The sequence below is a fragment of the Falco cherrug genome, chromosome 6 (genome assembly GCF_023634085.1).
Source record: "Falco cherrug isolate bFalChe1 chromosome 6, bFalChe1.pri, whole genome shotgun sequence".
Classification (NCBI taxonomy): Eukaryota; Metazoa; Chordata; class Aves; order Falconiformes; family Falconidae; genus Falco; species Falco cherrug.
In genome coordinates this window covers 64,598,619-64,616,182 of record NC_073702.1, presented here as the reverse complement: position 1 = coordinate 64,616,182, position 17,564 = coordinate 64,598,619, and the positions used below count along the sequence as shown (strand labels likewise).

The window sequence follows — 17,564 nt, the reverse complement described above, 5'->3', positions numbered from 1 at the left end:
GAGTTTTGAGCACCAGTGGATTCACAAGCCGACTAGTCAGTGCTGACTGCTCATTGCCAAAGCTCTTGGGAAGGGATAAACAGAGAGGTCAGGAAGGGATAGCAGTCTGAACTGGATTGCACAGCTGTAGAAATAACATTTAGAGTTCATCTGCTCTCTATCTTCCATGTTAGAATTAAATTACCATTAAAAACCATGAAACCCCTCCCCACTATATAGAATCATAGAATTGTTGAGGTTGGAAAAGACCTTTAAGATTACTGAGTCCAACCATTAACTGAGCATTGCCAAGTCCACCACTAAACCATGTCCTTAAGTGCCACATCTACACATCTTTTAAACACCTCCAGGGATGGTGACTCCACCAGTTTCCCAGGCAGCCTGTTCCAACACTTGACAACCCTTTTGGTGAAGAAATTTTTCCTAATACCCAGTCTAAACCTCCCCTGGCACAACTCGAGGCCCTTTCCTCTTGTCCTATCACTTGTCACTTGGGAGAAGAGATCGACACCCACCTTGCTACATCCTGCATTTTTGGTGAGATGACAGGACTTTTTCATATTTATGTGTTAGAGAGGTAAGGGAGTTAAAAATATGAATAAAATAAAGGGATGCTTCAAAAAGTTATGTTTGATTTGTTTATGATGTCAGTAGTGTACTCTTCTGGCAAGGCCCTATTGAGTCTGAAATGCAGATTTCCCTAAGGCTGGGCTGGAGCTTCTCCTTTTTGTTTGCATTTGGGCACTTAATCATCTTCAGTGAAGATTTTCTTGAGCACGAAAAATGAAGCTACGTGTTTTCTTTTGCATATATTTTTTCTGAGCAGTTTTTCAGATGCCAGCAGCATAAATGTAAGCAAAAGAAAACAGTCCCAACTTTGTCAACTTCCCAGCACTATATTTTGTATGCTGGTGCTTTTGTTTTCTTGCAAGTTCAGCATTGCCTTAATGGCAGCACCCTGGATTCCCCCTGCCCCCAACAAGTGATACATATTAGTACATCTGTTTTCTCTGTAAAGTCTTTCTACATTCTTTGCAGGGCACAGGAAGGATGTGGGCTCCTTTTCACATTCAAATGAGGCAAATTAGCCTTTGCCTGGTTCTTACAGTACAATGCTTATTTTACATTTAAGCGTGAGAAAAGGGGAGGAAATAAAACCCAACAGTTAGGTGGGTTACATGTTTCATTTTGGTACAAGCCTCACTTAGCCTTTTGCGAACTGCTTTTCATAGGACATAATTTCAGGATGGGGTTCAAAAGTTTAATCATGTAAAATGACTGGAAAGTTTGCCCAAAGAAATAGCAGCCACGGATGCATTAAACATGAGAAAAGGATGAAAATGCCAACCTGAATCAGCAGGGCTCAAGCAACCCAGGAGATCCCTGAAGTGCAGTGGCAGTAACTTCATAACACAGGTGACTGGGCCAACAATGGGAAATGCCGTGCTGGATCTTGTATTTACAAACAATGATCAGGAGAAGTGCAGGTCAGGGGCAGCATGGACTGCACTGACCATGAGATAGTGGACAGTCTTCTCCAAAAAGATGTGTCACAACCCCCACAAAGAATAGACTTAGGTTTCTTCAGGGTTTTGCTTAGAAGAATACTGTGGGATACAGGCCTGAAGAAAAAAGGGGTCCAAGAAAGCTGGTTGCTTTTCAAAGATCACCTCCTGCAAGCTCCAGACGGTTCATCTCAGCATGCAGGCAGTCAAGCACAGGCAGTAGGAGGCCCACATGGATGAACAAGGACTCCTGACTGAACTCAGATGTGAAAGGAAAGTGCACAAGAGATGGAAACAAGGGTCAGATAGGGTTAGAAAAAACAACGCCCACCTGGAGTTGAATCCAGTGAGGGTTGTCAAAAGCAGCAAGAAGGTTTCTACAGGTATATCAGCAGCAAGGAGGGGCTGCTGTTGAATGAGGCATTAGTGGTGTACCCAGAAGCTGATACTGGGGCCAATACTGTTTAACTTCTTCCCTAGTGATCTACGTGATGGCAGAGGGTGCATCCTCAGAAGGTTTTGAAAGAGCGGCTGATATCCCAGATGGTTGTGCTGACAATCACAGGTACTTTGACAGGCTGGAAAAATGAGCCAACAGGAACCTCATTAAGTTCAACCATGGGAAATGTCAAGTCCTGCATTTGTGTACACACTGAGGGCTGACCTGCTAGGATGCAGCTCTGCAGGAGAAAAGCTGAGTGTTCCAGCGGACAGCAAGGCAAACATGAGCCAGCAACGCTCCTTATGGCATAGGTGGCTATCAGCGTCCCGGCCTGCATTAGAAAAGGCAGTTCCAGTAGATTGAGGAAGGTGATCCCTCCCCTTTACTCAGCACTAGTAAGACACTTCTGGAGTGCTGGATTCAGTTTTGGGGTCCCTGAAAAATTGAGGCTTCCCAGTACAGAACAGACATGGACTTATTCAAGCAGATCCAGTGAAGGGCCACAAAGACTGTTCAGTTTGGTGCACCCCTCTTACGAGGGAAGCCTGAGAGAGCTGGGATTCTTCAGCCTGCAGAACAGAAGGCTCAGGAGGATCTTACTAATGAGTAGAAATGTCTTGTGGGAGGCAGCAAAGGAGATGAGGCAAGACCTTTCAGTGGTGCTCAGTGACAGCCAATGGGCACAAATTAAAATACAGGAAATGCTGCTTAAACATAAGAAAAACCCCTTTTTTACTGTGAGGGTGTGAAACGCTGGCACAGGTTGCCCAGAGAGGCTGTGGAGTCAGCATTGCTGGAGGTACTCAAATCCCAGCTGGACATGATGCTGAGATACCAATTTTAAGTTGACCCTGCTTTGAGCAGAGGGTTGGAATAGATGATCTCCAGAGGCCTTTCCTAGCTCCATCAGCTGGTGATTCTGCCAGGTCACATGTAGACCTGCTGCACTTACTAAAGTCCTCCTCTTGCTCCTTTTAGAAACCAGAGATAAATAAAACAATTCAGTAACATAACCAAAAGCACGGTACACACTTTGCAGGGAAATGCCGTGGTTCAAATTCCTGCTTTTTCAGAACCTGTGCTCTAATCCAAGTGGTAAAGCTAAGAGGTCAGATGCAAGAATAAAACAAACAACTGCTTGGTAAACCACAGGCAGTTAGCTCTAGATGGAAATTCAGTGCACATTCTTTACGGTACAGCTTCTTGCACACTTAATGCACGCTATGTGTGAGGTAACATACTCCATATACAGGGAACCATTATGAAGTAGCCGGGTGCTGTAAATTTACACTCAACTTTACTGATGGCAACCTTCCAGGGTAAACAATCCCTTCGTTCTGTTGACAGTCATGTGCCAGGTTTGACAGGTTTCACCAGGAGATGTGGAAGAAGTTTTGACACACTTCCTAACGCATGAAAGTGCTTTACCGAGCCTGGTTGCCATCCTCATCCATGGTTCTGGGATGTACTAGTCTTGCAGCAACTGATGGGCTGTGTCCTTGGTCTGGGGACCTGCAAGACCCATGGCCCTGTTCTGCTCACAGACTACCCTTTGAAATCAGTTACTTGTTTTTTCTTGGTTCTACCCCTGCTCTGCCCTGAGTCACTGTACAATGACCCCTATTCTCAGCTTGCAAGAGCACAGCCTTGTCACAGCCTCCCACTCTCTCCCATGAGAGCCCTGAAGCCTGCTCTGGCTGCAAAAGGGAGGCCACAGAGGAGCCGCAAGAGTTCCTGCTTCCTCAGAGCTGGCACTGGTTTTCTAGACACCTGGCTGCCCAAAGAACGTAAGCGCCTACTGTTGTTCTCAGCCACCTCTCTCCCCTCCAAAGCCAAGGCGTGCACATTGATTAGTCTTGCGGCATACAACACAACAGTGACACCATTATGTGAGCCCTCCTTCTAGCTCTCCTTAAAACAGCAGTGCAAAGCTCCAGCTCAGAGACCCAGAGTAAAGATAATCTGGTCATCCAGACTTCCCCCAAAGCCTGAGCTTGCTCAGTGTTAGGTTCTGGCTGTCTTCAAACAGCAAGTGCAATGAGCCTGCTGGATCGGACCCTGATGCCTTTAATGCTGGTTCACTTACAAGTGTTGTGCCAAAGGGGTATGTGGAGGGGCCTGAACAATTCAGGAAGTTCTCAAAAACAATGTGATTGCAAATATCTTTTAAGCATCCTAGGAACAGTCAGTTTGTCTCTACTGAGGCATCCACAGCACTTCTAATCCATAATTTCCATTGTAGCCTGTTAAAATAATGAGATTTATTATTCCTGTCACGTGTCCTTTCCATAGACACTGGGAAGGTATGGGAGAGGGAAGAGAGAACATTAGTTATCAGTCACCACTTGCCAAGAGTAGAATAGCCACTCAAGAGTTATACATTCACGTATAAATGACTCAAGAGAGTTTAATTTATTCCTTTTCTCCTAGCTCATACTTTTTTCCTCCTGTACTGCAGCCCTTGTTCCCCTGTTGTTCTCGGCCACCACCTGCCTGCAGTGGACAAGATGGAGAGAGGTAAACAGTTCTGGACTTTTCCCCTTTCATCGTGAGATTTGATTTGGACTCCCTTTCCCAGACCTCAGAGCATGCCTGATTTCTGGGAGCAGAACAGAGAACAAGAATAGAGTTAATCTTTAGCAACGTGATAAAAATCACTCTCTCACACAGACAACTGGAGAAGGATTTCAAAAGAGCTGTTGTGCCAAGCACCTGATAGCAAAACCTGAAATTGAAGCCAACCCACACCTTCCTGCTCATAGACACAGCTCACTTATTTTCTCCCCAGAAGTCCCTCTCCTCTACTAATTCTACTTGGAACTAAAATTTAATTCACCACCGAGCATACCCTCACACCAAAATGTGTTATGCTTTGAGAGGCCACTGCTTCCACGACAAAAACACAAGCGCTGCCACATTACAAGTGGGGTCACCTCATCTCTCTCTCTCTTTTTTAAAAAAATATAGTTAGTAAAAGCACATTAAGCAATTGGATTGGAGAGATGGGATAGGAGAACAGGACACATGGAGATCTGACAGCTTTGGTGCCATCTAAGACACAGAGGAGCGGGCAGGTGAGCGGAGCAGCTGGGGAGGAAGGGGCAGCAGGAGACGTGGAAGGGGCTAGCAGCCTGCACTCCCAATGCCGAGTGCCAGCTGGCAGCTACATGTTGCTGGTTGCGTGTGGGCTGCGAGTGTAACAGAGGAGATGAGCCTTTAGGGGAGGAGCTGTCTGATAAATCATTAATGAATGAAAACATGAAGTAATCTGTCTGCCTAGGAGGCAGAATCGTCTAATGATGAGGATGATAGACCAGGAAGCCAGAGATGAGGTTCCTATCTCACCCACAAGACCAGCGACACATCGGCTCCTTTTGCTGTGCATAAGAAGATACACCCGCCTCCTTGCTCTGAAGGGCTGCTTTCTTAAAATCAACATGGAAACCCCACGATCTCGGTGAAAACCTGACAATAAAATTTACAGTACCCTTTGTGAAAACTGCACCCCTGGCTTCCCTTTTGTCACTGGCAGCACACAAAGAACCAATACCCCTTTTCAGAGACAGCTTTCACTAAACAGATATTTTTTTTCAAAGCCATAACAAAACCTAGTACGACCTTTAACCAGAGCCAGTGGCATTTAATTTTAAATTGATTAACTACATACACAGTACTAATTACCCATGGGTATTTTTTTAGCAATCAGACTATTGGTTGGAAATGTAAGGGTATGTCTATGTGGGGACAGGGACACTCTGCTTCCTCTGTGCTTTCCGAAATGAAGAGGAAAAAGCTCGATAAATGATGTTGAAAGGTGCATTTGTGTTTATGGGGATAGCTGCAGGGGCAGCAGACACAGGCAGCCGGAAAGCGATGAGGTTGTCAGGGGAAGGGGCAGGAGCTCAGCATGGTTTCTTTTGCACAAAGACCTAGCAGGATGTGTCAGGCAGTGCAAAATCAATATGGACCCTGCATGAAAAAGTAATCGTCAGCTTTGTACAGTTCTCAGGCTTATTTGGAAAGACCCTCACAAAGGTGATTCTTGATTTCTGTGAATCTTTAAGTGTTCTCTTTCCTCTATCTTAAAATCCCAGAAAATTCAGAGGTATCATTTAAAAATAATATTATTTTAAAATAAATACAGTCAGGGCTATTATTTTAAAATAAACACCCAAGAAAGACATGGAACAAATCAACATGAATCCACCTATATGCTGGCACATTTGTGGAGTAACAGACACAAATGCTTTATCATTCAATGTACTTAAAACATGATTTTCCAGAGCGAACAATGCGTAGATTGCAGCAGAAGCCATAAATAGAAGACACATATGGCCATGACAGAGACTATGTATATAGAAACTTAACCAAGCACCTGAGCAGATCTGTGGTGTTTAACTGCGTACCTATTTGTGGTGCTGAAGTCCAGTTTAATTATCCTGGCAAAAGCCCCTAAGCCACAACAAGGTTATTATAATTTACCGAAGGACCTGCTCAGGCAATTTTACAAGGAAATTGCCTGTGTCTAAGCTAATTGCTAAGAAGTAGCTAAAATTCTGTTAGACCTGGAAGGATCAACAAAGAAACGGGAAGCTCCAAAAGGTTCAAGAAGCTTCACGAGGCTGTTCCTGTAAATCACAGCGGCGGCAATTCGAGGATGAGATCCCTGGAGAGGTTTCCAGTCACAGTCAGACACTGTCTTCCACCCAGAACAAACATAACACAGGTGAGATGACTTACAGTGCACAAAAGTACGATTTCTCACATACATAAGCCTTCTACTAGTTACTGAATACATATACATAATAAGTGGGTTTGTAAATTATCCACTGATGATGTCATACAGATTTAAATAATCTGCAGTGTCAGTCTCTGCTAATTGCAAACTGTACCTGACACTTTAACAGCCTTTGCAAAAGATTTAACTAGGCTCCATTGAAGAATTGTATTTTTCAAGCTTTTGTTTAATTATAAGATGAGCAACATCTATAAAATTTAACAAATGGATTGGGATGGCTTAGATTTTTCCAGACCCTTGTAGGAAAATGGCATGCAACATCAGAAGGAATTACTTCTGTAAATTACAGAAAGTTTAACTGGAGATTGCTGGACATGTTAAGCTACAGTCTAGATTGTTAACCCAGTAAATTCAGCATTACCTGCTGAATAACCACAGAAGTACCTTTAGTGAGTGACTTGCTAGTTTATATCTCCCCAAACTGACCAAGAACAGATTTTTTTGATGGCACCATTGCCAACAGCTACTTTGACACTTCGCGAGGACTGCCATGATTTCAACTTGCATACCGCCTGCCATTTTGCTCATGTGTTCTGGGTTTAAAAAAGAAAAGAAAAAAAAAAAAAAAAAAAAGCTCCCTTCACACTCCCCCACTCCACTGACACAGATGAGCCTAGGGCAGATGACCTGGACTCAAACCGGTTAAATACAAGAAAAGGCAAGTAGCGAGCGGACAAAGCAAGCTCCAAGGGGATTTCTCTCAGACTTTCACAGTTTTCCAGTGCTTCAACCAACCCTGACTTGCAAAGCAGATTAAATTTGCTGCTCTCCCTGTCCAATATCATTAGAGAACTGTCCATCAAAGAACAGATTTCTACCAGAGCTGGTTATCAACTTGAAGAAACCATACAACTAATTGCCAGCTGTGCCTAGGGTGTCTTCCTCCTCCACCATGGAACTGAAAAGGGTTTGCTATGTTTTTGATGGTTTTTTCTCCTTTTTTTCCTCTTATTATTTTACATAATGAGGAAAGTTCTTGTCTGGGTGACAAGTAGAAGCATCTCCAACACAAAGGAGCCTAAAGCTACACCATAAAGCTCCTGGAATTTCTCTCAGACATAAGAGATCCAAAAGCAAAAGAAGATAGCAATCATGGTAGGTTCAAAAAGAGAAAAAACATTCTGGGAAAAAATACCATGAGAATTGCTGGTTACAGCAGAAGTGAAGCAGCAGAATAATTTGACACAAAAATTCTCTGCACAGCAGCACTCTCACAGCTCCTGCTGAAACAGGATGGTGGCCTGCAATGGTACTGACCTCTCACAGTACTGAGGAAGAGTTCTCTTAGAGACGAAGAGGTGGTTAAAAGTAATGGCTTGGAAATTTTTTATTTCTTTAATCAGGAGTACAACTAAGGAAATATTTAATACAGCAATAGAAATTTCTGATGTTAAGCAACAGAAATATTCAATGCAGCGACTAGAAGTCCCCGTAATACACATGACTTTCACTGATATCTCAAATATATGCCTCAAAGGAAAAACATGATTTTCTTTTGTTTTCTAGAAACTTAAAGGTGCTGTAAAAGGGCTTTTGCAACACCAGAGTAACAGGCCTATGTTTTTTTTTCCCCATAAAATTTAAAACTCAGGTCTTACATACATTCACCCAAATCACATATGCATAAAAGCACGGTAAAAGCAGATGCAAGTCTGGGGACCTAAACTGGATGGGAAAAGCAAAGTAACAAAACCAGCCTGAGTGTGAGTTCTTCCTAAAGAACCCTGGCTGTGCACAGCTCGAGTGTTCTAGTCTCTCTGCCTGGAAACAGAGCTCCTTTCTCAGGGCTCTGCCCAACATCCACCTTCTGAAATGTCTTTGGGGTGAGCTGCTTTCTGTGTACCATGCTACACAAGAGCCCTCTGGCACACTGCTGCAAGAGATAGTAGATGAAGGCCGCTACATCTTTTACTTAGCATAAGCCACGTAAAACTGCTTGGGGCAACACAGGAGCCACAGTCAGTGCAAGATTCACTATTGTTGATAATAGTCAATGGCATATTCCACACACATGACCAGACGCGTTTCTCCAAATAACTGTTTCTGGATAACACCTACACCACACGTGGAAGGCGCATGCTGCACTAACACAGTAATGATGAATACTTTAGTATCAACATGCGAGAATTCTGTTTTACGCTAGCAATGCAGCTTGCATCTTCATCGTGCTCTTACTTCCTTGGAGTAAGCAAAAGGCTGCTGCAAGCAGACCCTTAATTCAGCACAAGCTTTCCTTCTGCTTTGTCAGCTTTGTATAGTGCTCTCTCCCCCTCTCATCTGAAACACTTGGTTTATAAACAGTCTAATCCAAAAAAGAAAATGAAGACACATACTGTCATTTACAACTGTGCATGCTAATCCCCCAACAACATCTAACGACCTGCAGGAAAGCTGGTGGTTAGACTCAACCTAAGCCTCCCTGATTAATTACAGCCAGTTAGAGCGCAAAACTCAAGAGCAAAACATTTAAAAAAACAAATGGAATGATACTGGGCTCCTACAAAGGCATTTAGCAGATACCAAAATGGTCATAAAGAATATCTTAAAAATAGGACTGTGGATGTTGCATAGTCTCCCCAGCCAAAAAATATGCCACTTCACTCATATACAAATTTGTTTCACTGTGTTTTGCCACATTTGGCATAATTACCGTGGCAGAAAACAATGAGAAGTCTACAGCGCCTATCAGCTGTCAGTCTCTATGCTTTCTATATGCTACAGATGTATTTGGAGATATCCTGCTTTATAGATAGAGCAGAATTTCATGTAACGGATCTTCCATCAGCCTCTGTCTTACAAGAATAAAGACATGCAGTGGCCTAAATATTTCTCATCGAAGGATGTAAATGGAAAGAAACGGGGGGGGGGGGGGGGGGGGAAGGGGATTATGTTTGATAGTAAATGGCATGCAGAGAGACACTAATGGCCTAATATTGCAGAATTAGCAGAGGGGTGGGTGGGGTGGGGTGTGTGTGGACAAAAACTCCTAAGTGTCATGCACAACCAACAAATAGCACAGCAAAATGAGCACTTTCCTAAGCTGATGATTCGGTCCCAGTTACAGCTAAGCAGACTCAGTACCCATCACAGCAGTGGGTGCTGGTGCACCGATGCAGTGACTAGCTTTAAGCATACTGTAATCTGGTATAAGTTCCCACTGAACAAAAGACGAACTTGTAACTTCTGGTAAGCAGCAAAAGAGGACAAGAAGTGATCTGAAATGCTGTTTCCAAAGCGTGCGGTTGAAGTTTCTTTTCACAGTCTTCTTTCTAACTAGCATCTTAAATGCATGAATGGGAAGGCTTATTAACCAGGGACCAAAGCAGTTAATATTTCAGACCACTTCCAAGATTTAAGCATATTTTTAATAAATTTACAAAACATCTAAAAAGTGTCATGCTATTTCTATTTTTATCCTACTGCACGAAAAGCCGCTTGCTTCTTTTATCATGATTTTTGCACAAGGTAAGAAATGCAGTTTGATTTAAAAAAAAAAGTTTGATTGAAAAAAAAAGCAAAATTTAGGTCAGTAAATCAATAGTCTGAAAGGTTGTTGCAGGATTAGAGACCACCTTGTAAGACTAGAAAGGCAGGATTCTCAGCACTTCAAAACTCAGCATTCAAAACCCTAGCAGACTGATCTAGTAGATTTTATATTTTTCACTACTGCTGTTGTATGACATGATCAAGGATGCACACAATCTTCAAGGCTTTTCAGGCTTTTGCCAGAGGGAAAATTTCAAAGCAGACTTCTTCCCGCCTTCTAATACTAAATGGGCTAGGCAGGAATGACATTTACACAGTTGAATCTTTTATTATTTTCCCTTCCTTAAAAACAAAAGGACCAATATGACTTGCTATATTAGATATATTTCCACAGGTGGGCAGAGAACAGGTAATAAGGTCACAATTGCAAATCACCATTTATTAGAAGGCTGTATAAACCTCTATTACCTCAGGTTTTCAGGGTGATACCTTCAGCGTGAACACAAACTTCTCAAATTTAAGCTCACTGGATATTTTCTACAAATCACCATCAGTGGTTTCCCTGATAACATGTCTTGGGAAGAGCTGACTCTTTAGACCAGTGCAGGCTGTGTGGGACTCCTTGGAGCCCATGAATACTCTTCACCGTTGCTAGCAGGGCTGCTGCAGGATAATGCAGAGTGCTCCCTGACAGAACTTTCCACCTCAGCTGATGGAGAGTGACAAGTCAAGCAGGAATCTCCTCCACCACTGAGCACTGGCCTTCAAGACCCGCCCATCTTTATTTTTTATTTTGAAACGGGGTATTGTGGTGCGGCACTGCAGGCATTCTCAAAACACACACTACACATGATCTTCACACTAGTTTCTGTTCTTGGTTTTTCTGGATTGCATCCCAGGCTTTCCTTTATCTTTAAGCTTAGCAAACTGATTAATATAAATAACTCAATGTCCAAAAATATTCAGCTTTCGTAATCTGCAGTGAAATCTCTCCTCTTTTTCATCCTCCTTTATATGCAGTTTCATTATGTTCGTGCCAGATGAGCATTTAAGCAAGAGGGAGACGTAATGAGAGATGAAGAACTAGAGCAGTGTGCTTATGCTATGAGGTGGAAACAGATACTTGTGCCTAGAGATCCTTACTAAACTGTTACTGAAGCGGTAACTTGCCTACATGCAAAGTATTTAGTGCCCAATATAAAGTTTCACAAAAGGCACAGGGAAATCTCCTAAACAAATCCAGTAATTAAATCTTCTTCATACCGCAGCATCCTGTATCACACACACATGCATTCTGTCCTCCATTTAGTTTCAGCAACCTCTGCTGTGCTTGGCTGATAAAATAATCTCCCAAATGATTGTAGCTCTAAAATCTATTAAATCCATGAAGTATTGATGAGGCAGAATTAATGTCGAGAGAATTACATTAACTGCCTCCCTCCCCCTGTATTTCATAAAAGAAACTCTAGAAGTAAAGCAGCGCTGTGGCTTTACTACAAAATACAGCACACTCAGGTCAGGCAAATCTACATCCATCCACACACCTTTAACTCTAACTCTAGATGTATTTATCACTACAATATGTATTCATTGAGTAGCAGCCTTATCCATAGAAATGGCCTTATCTGATGCCCAGAAGTCACACTCACTATTCTTTTTAATCTCAAGTATGATCCATGTCTTACACGCAGCGCCTCATGCAAACCAGGCACAGGGTAAGAGCCCTGCCTCCCTCTGCAGCGCTCCTCACCCCCTGCACTGCAGGGATCCTCAGCTGCGGGTTGAGAGCATTACCTACTAAGACCCTGTTGCTGCCTGATTATAAACTTGGCACAAACAGTCCCGAATTTGGCAATATTCTCCATGCTGGATGTTTGCTGGGAGATTTTTTTTTTTCCTCTTGCTTTGTTGCTGTTTTGGATTTTTGGCATGATGTCAGCCAAAATTTTCCAAGCTAATTCTGAAACAAGACATGGGAAACCAGAGTGATTTGTTCATGTAAAAAGCTTCTGGTCATCCCTTGAACAGCTTGAAAGGTTTTGTGATTTGGACCATGAACTTGCAAGGTGTCAGGGCAAAATCTTTGTATTTTGATCTCTGCAGAAAACTCCCAAACATGACTAAATTACTAACCTCTGAAAAAATAAATCTCCGCTTGCATGAGCTCACTAAGGAGGTGACGCTTCCTAGCAACTACATTCCCTGGAGATCCCACCTACAATGCCCCAGGATCCCGCTACCAGCTGGGTGGGATCTGCCTGCTCCAAGCTGCGCTTACACTTCAATATTAAATGATCAGAGCTGGATGTGAAACCAGGTGCAAGGCTGTTCTGTATCTAAATCTGAACTCATAATGGGTTGTGTGGTAGTGGCCCCTGCAGTGTATCACATAGCTATTTTAATTCAGTTCTCTAGAGGGGGAGGAAGAGGAACAGAAGGTATTAGAACATGCCAGTGTGATGGAACAGGAGTTTTTGTATCAACTGCACCGATGGACATACAGAAAAAAAGCAAAGTTGACGTAACACTCCCTAAAGCAACATCTGAATTTTCAAATTTAATGCTTTTCTTTCAACAGAGCACTTGGAGGGATTGTTATCTAGATTTTAAAAAGCCCCCAAAATTTACCACTTTCAGAATTCTGTCATGGGTCTTCAAGCTGCTCTAATGTCATGATCCATTGCAAACATCTGTGCCATTAAGCAAGCTAAGAAAGCTGGGAGGTATAGCTGCATGTAGTGCTCTACTCCATCTGCGACAACTGTCCTTCCCTATTTCTTCTCCAGCAGCTACGGCAAGAAGGACATCCGGATGGATGGCCCACAGACTAGCTCCCTTTGCAGAACAATTCCAACAACTGGATCACCTCAACCTCATGGGGAAAAAAAAGAACAAAAAGTAAAAGCTATATTAAATATATTACCAATGAGATGCAGGAAAACACTTGGAAAAGAACAAGAGACTGAGACACAAAGATCTCTTCCACAGGAGACTGGAACATAACTGCCCTGTGTAGGGTTATCTGATTTAATACCCTGAACACATGTATAACAATGCCTCACATGTCTTAAGAGAGCAGACTAAATCCGACCTGGCTGGAACTGGAGACATGCAGGGGCAGGGGACAGACCGCATTCTTTAGAAATCTTACAGACCAGATTTAACATTTACCACACCCAGCAGAACCAACGTGCACATCTTTCATGCAGACTAGACTGGAAGAAAAGAAACAGACAAAAATGGAAGAAATTACAAGCATAGCATAGCAAATCTTGGTAAACCCCCAGATATTTAAACATGCTCAAGCATTTACACGCACTTTCCTTCCTAAGGACGCATGATATTCTTCATACCATAGGAAGAGATAATGAAGATACGCAACAGAAGCACACTATGAGGTGCATCAGTGCCCAAATTAATGACTCTGGAAAACTAAAAGCTACTAGGAAAAGGATGAAAATGCACCAGGTCAGCCCTAATTACAGAGAACAGCTAATGATTCTGGCATAGCCTCTTGGAGGCATGGCAGAACACCGGTAATATCAAGCAAAAGTTACAGTGGGTTATTTTTGCAGTGAGAGAACACATACCAATCTCCTTACAGATAATACACAGTTGCTTTATAATACTCTGTGTCAGAAACCTGACAAGTGTGAATAATCACCAAGAGAAATTCAACAGCATTTTTGGTAGACATCAAGGATGTAAATAATTGTATCATAGAAATCGGACACCCATGAATGCACAGAGCTTCACAGTCTTTCTAAAGGCAAACAAATTTAATATGCATAGATACTTAAAATATGTTTTTATATAATTTCTTAAAGTCAAAGCAAGCACTACCTGCTAATGCTTTTGTTTTAAAAAAAGAGAGAAGAAAAATTTTACTGTCCTTGATGGGAAAAACACCCACAACAAAATACTAGATGAGTGTCTTAGCAGCTGAAATCCAAATTTGCCACAATATATCTGAGCAACTAGAAATAGCTGAAACCTTAGTTTAAGTTGTGCAGTTGCTTCTAATCTCCAGAGAAGTATGCAGATGAAGCGTAGCATCTCAGATTTCAGCTGAAACATCAAAAAGCCCCGAACTTGGGGAGGTATCCCTGCCCAAACTCAGAGTGAAAAGAGCACCGGACTTCCAGCCTCTGAGGTATACATTCAGCTTCAAGGCCTGTGTTTGAAGCATTCACAGCTTTCCTGGGAAGAAGAAATCTATAGGAAAAGGATGAGTACACAGTGGGACAACTGACACAGGAAGATGCAGGTCAGGTTTACGATACAGCAACCCTTCTATTCGCTTCACAGCTCGATCCTCCTCTGATCTCGATGGCTGTAACCAGCTACAGGGTCTAGACAGACAGGAACAGAACATCATGCTGTACAGCGCAAGTCATGCTTACAAATATAAAAAACTTACAAAAGGCAGGAGTTTTGAGGGGAGTCTGGACTGGCAAAGAGCAGCCTGACTAGGGAAAAAAATAAAACACAGATGACCCCGAGGTTTTCTGTCCTACAATGGCCATGCTTCCTGAGACTCCTTGCAGTCACGTAAGTATTTGATGTGGAGGGATGGCTGTTCCACGACCACCTGCCAAACACTGTGCTCAACACAAGAAGGTCAGACCTGTAGTGCCATGCAAATATCTGCTCTGACATCCACAAGGCTGCTTTACAGAAATCTCATCAAAAGAGGTTTCTTCTTACACTGCTCAGAAAGATACCATCAGCTTAGCTGAGGGAGTTTTAAATTCAGCCAAGACTTCCCTCCCAGCATTCAAGTATACTTCTCAAATCAGCTCCTAAATCCATTATGAATTTTTGATCTGGAGGCTGCATGACCTTTTCTAGGACTGTGATACAAGATGAATAAATAACTGCTGAGCCTCTGAGCTCAGCTGCTATGTCAAGATAAATTCAAAACATTCTCTTGATGTCCAGTCCTTCTTGGATTCAGTGGGTTAGGGACAGAGACTGGGCAAAACTTTTTCCTTGTCTTATTTTTTTTTTAATTATTTTTGAACTCTCTGGGAATTTGGAATGTCATAGGCAAACCTACAGTGGTGTCAAAGATATTTCAGAGATCCTCACAGATGACAAACTCAAGGTTCCTGATTATTCTACCTCAAAATAAGACTCTGCAAACAGTTTGAAGTGGAAAGAGGGTGAGGAACAGCTATGAAAACAAGCAAAATTTTCAGTCTGTTTACATACTACAATGGCTCCAGAAAAACATTATCAAATTCTGGGGCAAAATCCTGGAGCATGGAGTGATATAAACCCAGCTCTAGACTCACTTTAAGAAATTCCAGGACGCTGACAATCCAGCAGTGAGAAATGTCTCTTTTCATTGGCTTCTATCTCTAAGGAAGTCAGGAAAAGAGGTGGCTTTCAGCAGCATCAGTTTGTCAGCTAACCTCCCACGTTTTGAGATCCAACCAAGTCAAGCAGCCATTCTCTTTAAGTCTGAACATGAACTATAGGTTGAGAAACATCATCCAAGTAGAACCTCTGTGAACCAGATCAGGTTTTTTCCCCCACTAACAAGTATACTACGTCTGTGTGACACCACATTTTCTTGGAGCCACAAGCAGCAGCTTCCCTATTTTGGGGTCTTCTCCAAGTCTCTTTTCCCACAGGCAGAGAAGATGCAAAGTCCGTACTGATCGACAGGGAGCAACAACACCGAGAAGTAACAAGGAAGCACTTTTTTACTCTGAGGGTGGTTAGACATGGGAATAGGTGCCCAGAGAGGCTGTAGAGGTTCCAGGCAGCTGAATTTTGAAAATCAAGGCCCTGACCTAATAGGACCTGTTTCAAGGGGGGCTTTGGACAAGATGACATCTGGCAGTTTCTTCCAACCAAAATTATTCTATGATTCTAAGAAACATGCTGCTTCTGTCTCTTTCCTCTTGCTGCTCTTGAATTATGCTCTTTTATTAAGGCTAACCATGGCTGTTCTGACCTGTTCTATCTTTGAAGGGAAATTAAAACACAGGAATTTGACTACCAGGTCCGCTGATAAAACTTTTTTTCCTTGGTGTTTTACGGCATCACTATTTCTGAATTACAACTCTACTCCTTGACCTGTTAGCATCATAGCTTTGTCACACCCCACACAAAGATCAGCCAACCTATAAGGAAACTTAGTTACTACCACTAAAAAGAAAACCAGATATAGATCCCATCCTCTTCTGTAGTAACAGAAATCAGCATAAAATCACATGGACTAATGAGCTCATGCTCTGGTTTGTGGCTTATGTTTGGCCCCACAACTAAAGTCTAGTTGAATAATTATTGTTCGTGTTTCCCAGTATATGGATATAGGTGCAAGCTTACAACATGCACAATTGTCAGAAAAGCCAAACTGAAGACAGAAAAATGCTTAGAAGAATGAGCTGCAGTAGGGTTTAATCAGGTATTGTTGTACAGCACTTTTCATGCATTTGGCCAACTTTGTAAAAATACCATCTTGGTTATCTTTTCTTATCTCTAAGAGTATACATTCTTCAAAAGGCTAAGTGATCTATATTTAAACATCTGCTAGCTAATCCAGATCTTTCTGTATGATGTAACAACATCTGGTTTTTTAAATGGCAGAAAAGAACAAGTGTTCTCACAGAGTCAGTCTTTGATTTTCAGTTTTCTACCCTGCAGGCTATCCGACTCTGAAGTCTTCTGCCATTGGAGAATAAGCCAGTTTTCATCTGCAATTTGCACATGCTGGCTGAAGAAAAAATACAAGTCCAATACTCTGCTTGGCCAAGGGAAAGAAGGAACACAATCTTCTGCTGGCATTTTTTTCCCCAAGGGTGATGGTGGTCAATTGGCACTAGCCAGAACTGTATATATGGACAGTTTCCCAGAGGGAAAAGCAAGATGAGCCTGCAAACTGCTCGAGATCTGCTGCTTTTTTTTCAGGTTGGAAGAGTTTTCTCTGGATTTTCTCCCTCTAGTTGGGGCATGTCGCTAATTACCTCCCATTCTTCTCTGCCTCCTCCTCACAGTGGCACAGCTTAGCAGCACAGACACATCACATGCCATATTCCCACAGCCCTGTAGGACCAGAAATCTGTACGAAGCTGGTGCCTCTGCAAGTATTACATACAGTACATCCAGAGAAGCAGTAAAGCTTGTCACATGGGACGGAAAAGAGGAATAGGAAAACTGGTATAGCACACAGAACATTAACTACCTCCTTATCTCAGGCATAAGCAAATCGTCCCATGAGGCAAGTGTGCCAGTCAGACATCCTGGGAAAGGATGGGAAGATTTCAGCGACTGGGTACTCCCACCACTTTGGGAGGTATACGCTACCTCTATATTATTTTTG

At 42.5% G+C, this 17,564-nt stretch overlaps 1 protein-coding gene across 2 annotated transcripts in view; it reads right to left on the bottom strand.

Annotated features, from left to right (window-relative positions):
• The window catches only part of FYN (FYN proto-oncogene, Src family tyrosine kinase), a 143,507-nt gene that overhangs the window by 64,007 nt on the left and 61,936 nt on the right, over window positions 1-17,564 (bottom strand). The window lies entirely within an intron of this gene.